Source organism: Crocodylus porosus, unplaced genomic scaffold (genome assembly GCF_001723895.1).
Source record: "Crocodylus porosus isolate Cpor-Errol unplaced genomic scaffold, CroPor_comp1, whole genome shotgun sequence".
NCBI lineage: Eukaryota > Metazoa > Chordata > Crocodylia > Crocodylidae > Crocodylus > Crocodylus porosus.
Window position 1 is genome coordinate 96,955,333 of NW_017728931.1, and position 9,139 is coordinate 96,964,471.

A 9,139-nucleotide genomic window follows, 5' to 3' on the forward strand; every position below is an offset into this window, starting at 1 on the left:
TTATTGCTGATTCATTGTGTGCTGTTTCCTGATCCTAGGATGATTTATAGCATATTTCTTGTTCTTGTTAGCGGGGGCAGATTGCAATATTTTATTATTTTATTATTTTAGCATAAGAAATTAGCTTTATGTGCCAGTGTTTTCAAAAGAAAATAAAAACACACTTTATTGCGTGGACATTTTTTCTTTGAATATTTTTTTTTGTTATAAAGTGAGAACTTTTTATAAAGTCAATATATGATGTAAAATACATAAACTCAAAATGCACAAAATCATAAAATGATAGGAAGGTGGGGCTGAAATGGACCTTATGAAGTAGTTTAGCCTCCTGTTCAAGGCAGGATCATCTTTCACTAAATGATCCTAGCCAAGGGTCTATACAACCTGCTCTTGAAAATTTCCAGGGATGGAGATTACAGTGTCTCTAGATAGCCCATTCCAATGCTCGACCTCCCTCATAGTCAGAAAGTTCCTCCTAATCGCAGTCCTAAATTTCCTTTGATGCAGCTTGAAGCCCTTGCTCCTCATCCTGTCCCCTACGACCACAGAAAATAGTTTTTGCCCATCCTCTCTATATTTAGGAATTTTAAGACCCTTCAGAAATTTCAGCCCCTCCTCACTTCCACCCAGCCACCCCCAAGTCTTTTCTTCTCCGAAGTAAATAACCCTAGTTCTTTCACCCCTTCCTCATAAATCTTCCAGGCCTCTAATCATTTTCATTGCTGTCCACTGAACTCATTACAATCTGTCAACATCCTTGAAGTGTGGTACCGAAAACTGGATGCAGGTACTTCAGGTGAGGCCTTCCCAGTGCTCCGGCCAATACAACCCAGTATACTGTTGCTCTTTTTTCAACAAGAGCACACTCCTGGGTTCATATTCATCTTGGTCAACTGTAATTTCCAGGTCCTTCTCTGCAGTAGTGCACCCTGACTAGTCATTGCCCAGTCTGTACTTGTGCATACGATTATTCAATGCATCATTCCAAGGACGTTGCACTTATCTTTGAATCTCATCTGATTCATTGTAGACAAATTTCTCGTCTATCCAGGTCATTCTGGATCCTAGCCCTGTCCTCCAGAGTATCTGCAATCTGCAACTCTACCCAGTTTAGTATCATCCTCAAATTCGTTAAGATTGCACCTAATCCCATCATCCAGAACATTACAGAAGATAGTGAACAGTGCTGGACACAGTTCAGACCAACAGGGAACTGCACTTGATACCTCCTCCCAACTAGACATTGAGCCATTGATGATTCCTTGCTGTGTATGATGATACAACAAGTTGGATATTTATTGAAATCCCTGTGACTTGTAATTTTATTTTCTGCTTTCACTATAATAAGAGATTGTGTATTGAATTTGTCGAGGACAGGGTCAAAGACAATTATAAAATACCAGTTCTACAAAGTAGTTAGACTGGTTTTAATTTTACAATATTTTCTAATATAATAAATTTATTTTCATGGGATTCTCTTTTGATTATTAGGCCTGTCATGGGACAGAAGTGTCAGAACTCTAATGCCAGAAATTCTTTGAATGTTTATGTTGTGCCAGTGTACATAGAAATATTTAGGCAGAAAAGGTCCTTTGGGTGAATCTGATATCTTTTACTAGACCAACTTAACTAATTGGAAAACATTTTCTTAGCAAGCTTTTGGGTTCAAAAACCTTTGGAAGGCTAAGGAAGTTTCAGCAGTTGGTGTGTGCTCTTCCTGGATGGAATGAATAGTAAAGAAGCCAGAGGCTGGGCTGGTATGAATGCAAGACAGGCAATCAGTGAAGATGTAAATTGAGGAGTCAGTGGGTGAGAGACAGGCTGGGTGGGGAGGGAAAGAGAAAGGGGATGAATGTAGCAGGTAAACAGTGGAGAGGTACCCGGAGAGTCGGATGTCAGGCAGGTTATAATGTGTCATAAATCCAATGTCTATATTTAGTTCATGATTTTTTGTATCCAGGAGGCTGATGAAGTGAAGCTTATAGGTTGGTCTGTTACAAGGGTTGTGTAAGTTCCCTTTGAGGGTTAGAACTGAGAGATTAGAGAGAGAGTGGTTTTCTTGTGAGAAATGTGCCCCCATGGGTAATTGGGTATTCTTGTCTTTGATGGATTTGCAGCGTGCATTTATTCTGGTGCACAGATGTTGTTTGGTCTCTCCTACTTATTTTCCATCAGGACATTTGGTGCATTTGATGAGATATATTACATTTCTGAAGGTGCAGCTATAAGATGCAGGAATGCTGATGGCTCTGTTGTGAGGTATAGTAATTGTGCGGGTAGTGGAGATATGTTGGCAGATTTTACATTTCTTGTCATGACATGATCTGGATCCATTCGGTGTGTTCTGGGCCTTAGGAAGCTTGCTTCTCGTGATGAGGTTAGCGAGGTTTGGTGCTTGTTTGAAGGCTAGGGTGGGTGGTTCTGGGAACATCTCTTTAAGAATAGGGTTTCCTTCTAGTATGGGTTGCAGTTGTTTGAGGATTTTCCATACGGGTTCGAGGGAGGGGTGATATGTCATAACTAGTGGTGTGCGATTCATGGGGGTTTTTCTTCTGTACTGCAGCAATTCTTCATGTGGTACCTGGGTGATCTATCTCTCTGGAGGAGTGTCCTTGTTGAGTGAAAGCCTTTTTAAGATTAGTGAGGTGGCAATCCTGGGTGTTCTCCTCAGTGTGCAAATTCGGTGGTATGTGAGGGCTTGGCTGTATATCACAGCTTTCTTGGTGTGTTTAGGGTGATTGCTGGTTCTGCGCAGATATGTATGTTGGTCTCTGGGTTTCTTATATAATGTGGTCTGTATTTTACTATTCTGGATACTGATCATCATGTCTAAAATGGAGATGTTAGTGCTGGAGTATTCAAGAGATAGTTGGATGGAGGGATGATGATTGTTGAATTTCTGATGGAACTCAATCAGAGACTGCAGGTTTTCAGTCCAAATGATGAAGATGTCATCTATACATCTTAAGTATAGCAAGGGTTTGACAGTGCAGTCCTTGAGGAATTCTTCTTCCAAGTGGCTTTAAAAAGGTTGGCATGCTGTGGGGCCATTTTGGTGCCCATAGCTGTGCTCATGGTCTGGAGGAAGTGTTGGTTATTAAAAGTGAAATTGTTGTGTGTGATGGTGAAGTGAGTACGGTCAGTGTGGGAAGCATGGAGGCACTAGAAGAGACTTACGTTGGACAAGGGATGAGCAGAGCTGGTGGGACACCTCACCGTGCCAAGCCAGGAGCATGGTAAAAGTGAAACCATGGCAGGAGGTGATGCCATGTCAAAGAAAAAAAAAGAGGAACCATGGAGCTGAGAGGAGCCAGGACTAGCTCCTGTGCTGGGATGAGCATGCTTTATGGCAGCGTGCCATCACCGATTTGCCAGCCAGTTCCTTGGAGCCGGGATAAAAAGCCTAGTGAAAGAGAGGTGCAGGGACCCAGAAGTGGATTTCCAGGTGGGCCCAAAGCGGCCTGGAGCAGGATTAAGCCCCGCTGAGGGGAAGTGGTAGCTGCCCTGGAAAGGGGCATATAAAGATAAGCCAAGCCCTAAAGGGCTGAAGGACTCACCCAAAGACACGCTGTGGACCCCAGACACCTCCAGACAGGATTGGACCCAGCAGGAACCTGAGGAGAGAAGGAGGGATGGAGGTCTAGACTACAGCAAGTACAGACCCAAAAGAGGAGGAGAGTTGCTGGGGAGCAAGGTAACCTGGGGCCAGGTAGGAGTTTGGACCAGACAAAATATGGCCTGTGAAGAACCAGATGAGACCATATCTGAACTCACTTAACATAATTCAAAGGCCAAGATATCAGAGCTGGTATCAGACTGGACTTAGGACAAAAGAGAATGACATATTTGGTTGGCATTAGGTGAGGTATAGGGGAGACGGAGCCCCAAACAGGAAGACAGATGGGAAGATTGAAGGACGGTATGTACCAGTAGGCAGGACATACCATCGTCCTCACAATTTAACTAATTTTTCCATTAAGACATGGCAGGAGATAACCCCTGAGGACCTTCCAAAATCTAACCCTTTAATGAGCTGTCCTCCCTCCAAGCAACGGCAAAACCGGAAAAGCCCTTGTGAACAAGGGATGTTGGTGAGTGGCACAGGAAATTATAGTCAGTAATATCTTTGGGTCTGTACTCTGAGTTGTCATCTTGTTCTCTTAGGTATGTAAGGCAGGCTTGGATGCTATCCTGGTGTGGGATGTTAGTATATAAGCTGGTAACATCCATGGTGGCTAGGAAGGTGTTGCTGGAAAGGTGGTGCACGTTTTTAAGTTTCCATAGAAAGTCTGTAGTGTCTTGGACAAAAATTGTTCTTTGGGTGACAAGTGGCTTTAGGATTGATTCGATGAAACCTGATATTTCCTTAGTTAGGGTTCCATGGTTGAATATGATAGGTCTGCCAGGGTTCCCTTGGTTGTGAATTTTAGGGAGCATGTAAAAAGTCCCTGGGTTGCGTAATGGGGGGATAAAGGTCTGTAGTTTTTCTTGTAGTGCTGATGGAAATGATTTGATGGTATTTTTGAGTTGCATGGTGAAAAGGAGAGTAGGATCTTCTTGTAGTTCTTTGTAGTTATGAAACACTTACAAAACACTTGTCACAGATGAGCCTATAAACGTCACTTCATCAACCTCCTGGATACAAAAAATTATGGTGTGGCACGGGACGTGACCTAGGGGTGCTGTGAACTCCCCTAGTGCCCCCCTACTGTGCCCAATTGGGTTCAATGCACCCTCACTATCTCGCCCGCCACGTCTTTGATGGTAATATTGTTAAAGGGAAGCTGCTTTTCTACCCTCTTTAGCACAGTGCCTTGAGATGTCCCAGTCTGTGCCCTGCCTTCAGTGACACGGTACACCCTAACCTCTGGGGCCTGTCTCCCGTGCTCTCACCTGCACTGGGGCCTGTCTCGCGATTCCACAATCGAGGCTTAGGTGGCCGTAGCCATGCGTGGCCTCCAGATCCCCTTTCTGGGTCTTGCGCCCCACTGGGGCTTCTCGCCTGCGCGCACACTGGGGCTTTACCCTCCAGATACTGTCCACACTGGGGCTGGGGTCAAGACACCCCAAAACACAGTGCCCTCTCTGGTGCCAGGAACCCCCACAGTACTGGGGAGCTCCTATGAGGCCTCCTCCAACCCCTACAGCCTCACCCGGTCCTCCGGTCTTATACAACACCAAAACAGAAAACTCACACTCCTGTGTTCCAACATAAATTCCAAGCCAAACTGGCTAACCTTCCTTCATATCCCTACTAGGGTTTCCTCCACCCAGTATCCTCATGCAGAAACCGCTCAGACCATAAGGCTTCTCTGCTCTGCTTTGCCCTGCTTGCTCCAACAGAGCTCCACCTTCCTCACTGCCAGAGGGGAACTGACCTCCAGCCTCAGCCTGGCTTGTTTATATACGCCAGGCCCTGCCCCCTTCCAGTCAGCTGACCAAACTGGTTGTCTCGACAACCCGCACCTGTGCTGCCCTGGTGACTGTCAGCTGAGCCCATATTACTGCTTGTCAGTAGCAGGCACCTTAGTGCCCTGCTACACATGAACTAAATATAGATATTGGATTTATGACACATTATAACCTGCCTGACATCTGACTCCCCAGGTACCTCTATTGTTTACCTGCTACATCCCCTTTCTCTCTCCTCCCTCTCCCCCTCCACCCAGCCTGTCTCTCACCTACTCACTCCTCAGTTTACATCTTCACTGATTGCCTTTCTAGCATGCATACCAGTCCAGTCTCTGGCTTCTTTACTGTTCATCCCATCCAGGAAGAGCACACATGAACTGCAGTGGCTTCCTCAGCCTGACAAAGAGTTTTTAAACCTGAAAGCTTGCTAATAATTTTTTTTCCAACTATTTAAGTTGGTCTAATAAAAGAGATCAGATTCACCCAAAGAACCTTGTCGGCCTATGTCCTTAGACCAACATGGGTACAACCTACACCCCTAGAAATATTTATACGTTTAAACCTAGATAGATAACAAACCTATTAGAGAGGGAGCTGCTACCAGGACCCATATTTAGCTTGCCTACACTTTTTCATTATAAAAGATCCTTGCTTATACTTTCAGTGTCTCCATCAGCTCTAAGAGTCATTAAATAGAGCAGGACAGTACAACCAGTAGTCTACAAGGATTTAAGTTGTGTCTCTCTGGGCTCTTGCAGGCTCCCCCCATCACTCCAGCTACAACAAGAGTCAGGGTCTCTGGGTTTTCCTTTCCACAACGTTCACCACCTACCCCCACTCCAGGGTTGGTGCAGGGCAGTGCAGCATGGTACAGCCCAGGGAGCTCCGGGTGAGCCAAGGGCTGTGCAGGTATATATGTAGGAAGGGGGCACTGTGTGCATGGTGCAGAGGTGGTGGTGGAGCATAGGTACACAGTGTAGTGGTGATGGGGAGAATGCACACTTGTGCATGTGGTGCAGTCATAGATGGGGTTCCCTTGCCATGCAGTCATAGATGGGGTTCCCTTGCCATGAAGTGAGGGAGAAGGACATCTATGTAACATGCAGCTTGGGGGACCCATGATTCACCCTGTTGTCACCCAAGCATGTGGCCAACAGCCACATAGAAGTTGGACAACCCTGAGATAAAAGATTGCCCTAGGTTAGGACAGTTTCTACTCTTTGTCCCATGAAATTTCACTTGGTCTTTGCTGAGAAAAAATCTGTTTCCTATATCTTGTTTTCATTCTCCAGTATAATTTTGGTAGCATGTTAAGAGCACTGAAGATAAACTTCATGCAACCAGGCTGATACTAGGATGTAAGTGGCAGGCTGGTGTTAAAGTAGCAGCACAAGAACACATGGTGTTCTGAGACTGCCTTAAGAGTTGCCAGAGTAGCTGTAGGTAAATATACAGAGAGCCAGTCCAGTCCATTCCCAGGGATCTGGGATATGGCACCTATAATCCCACTTCTGGGGCACCTCACAAGACAGGAAACCCCCACTCTCTTGGCAAGGGGAAAAAAAAAAGAGAAAGGCCAGTTTGGTACTCAGAACCTCCTTAGAATCTAGCATATGGCCCAAGAAGCTTTTCCCTCCTTAGAACACATACAAGGTAGCTTCTGGAGGCTGAGAGGATGGGTGCAGAGAGAGAAAATGGGTCCCAGAAAGAGAACCAGGCTGTGCTATGCTCCTTCCCGACTAGAACTTGGACCTACGGCATGCCTTAAGAACTTCTTTCCTTCTCTAGCGTAAAAACCTTCTACTGTAATGTGCTGACTAATGTTGCTACTTCTAAAGTTCAAGTATGAGTACTCTGCAGTTTCAATACTGAAGTCTCAAATTACTTTGACTTTCAACAAGAGTTAGGTACCCAGCCTATTTAAGTGCTTTTATAAAATCTGAAATCCTTGCATTCTTAAGTAATGTAAATACCATTGAAAATCCGGCATTTTAAAAATGTAACCCACCATTTTAAATTCCAGGACCATGTACTTTTTTGTGCAAGCCCCTGGCCTCATTCAGTGCACAGCATAGATGCGCAAAATGGCAGAATTGAAGTTAAAAGGGCAAAATAAATTATGATATTTTTTAGAACAGTGTGAAGGTATCCTAGGTAATTACATTATATTGATCCATCAGCTTCTGCCCACTGTTCTGAGGGGTCTGGGACAGACACTGCATAAACCAGTTTGAGCTCAGTCAGTTGAGTCTGATATTACATTCAACCAGGTTTATCTCAAACCAGTTTCAGCCATTTTGAAGCTGGTTTATGTGCCCTGAATGTCTGTTCTGTTACAGGTTTAAACTCATTTCTAATCACTTAAACCAGTTTATGTATAATGTTTTTCACTAGCCATAAAGTCTGTAAGTCAAACCCAGCATGATGAATATATGTAAAGCATGTGTTAATTGTCTATGATGGGGTGCAAAACTTTCCAGCCTGTGGGCTAGATGCAGACCACAGAGCCATGGCATCTGGCCTGCAGGACTCTCCACAGATCCGGAAACTTGGCAGCAGGGGAGCAGTGTGTATACCACCCTCCCCAGTTCCCAAATTACCAAGCCTTATGCATGGATTGGAGTTGGGCCATGCCTCCTCCCCCTGCACAGCTGGATCAAAGTTGGGCCATGCCCTCTTCCCCTCCACCCCTGGCAAGGCGAGGTCAGGACTGGGCAAAGCCCCTTTTCCCCCCAAGTGGCTGGATTGGGACTGAGCTATACCCCATCTCCCTCCATGCAGCTGTATAGGGCCCCACCATATCTGCCTTGGGTGCTAGATTGGGACCATCAGCCATATCCAGACCTTATACAGACTAGGCACTGCCCATCCAGGCTAATGGGCAAAGAGTTCTGGCACTGCTCGTCTATTCTAAAGAAAATATGAAAGTTTGGGGTTTGTTATACCCAAGGGGTATTGCAGCTGCACAGGTTTATTTTCAGAACTTTCTGTGTGGTACATATTTTCCCCTTCTATCTAGCAATCTCACAGTATCAGGAGGCGCTACTTCACCATCAGGGCCGCTAGGATCTGGAACCAACTTCCAAGAGAAGTGGTGCTGGCTCCTACTCTGGGGGTCTTTATGAGGAGGCGGGATGAACACCTTGCTGGGGTCGTTTGACCCCAGTCCTCTTTCCTGCCATAGCAGGGGGTCAGACTTGATGATCTGCTCAGATCCCTTCCGACCCTAGAAACTATGAAACTTGGATAAAAAATGCAAATGGAAAAAAATAATTAAGTTGGTGGGAGAGGAAAGAGAGGACTCCAGTGATTAAAAGGTTGGAGTTCCATCCCTATTCTCCCCTGGGGCAAGGAGGAAAAAAGAAAAACCAGAAGGCAGGAAGTCAAATACTGCACTGATGTGTATTGAGCCCAGCTCAGGGCCTAGCTGGTCCCAATCAAATGATCAGGATGATCTGTCCCCTAAGGCAGCAGGGAAACAGGCCCCAGCTGCAGCAAACCCAGATCAGTGCCCTGGGCCCAGCCAGTCCTACTTGGACTATCCAGGCAACCAATCACAAGAAGCCACAAGTAACAGGCCCCACCTGCTCCAACCTTTAAAAACTAAGTCTAAAGTTTAGTACTCGGTCTTGGCAAAACTCTGGAACTTTCTCCAAAGCTTCTTTGTTACCTTGACTTGCTCATGTGCTTGCACACATTGGGGGGGCGGGGGTTGGGGAAGCAACAG

General features: G+C 45.5%; 1 long non-coding RNA gene across 1 annotated transcript; it reads right to left on the reverse strand.

Moving 5' to 3' along the window:
• Positions 1-442: 442 nt before the first annotated feature.
• Positions 443-8,187, reverse strand: LOC109316112. The gene is made up of 3 exons (XR_002102699.1): positions 8,175-8,187; positions 6,513-6,518; positions 443-536 (listed from the first exon to the last, which is right to left on the reverse strand). It is a non-coding gene; the product is annotated as an uncharacterized LOC109316112 (long non-coding RNA).
• Positions 8,188-9,139: the final 952 nt, after the last annotated feature.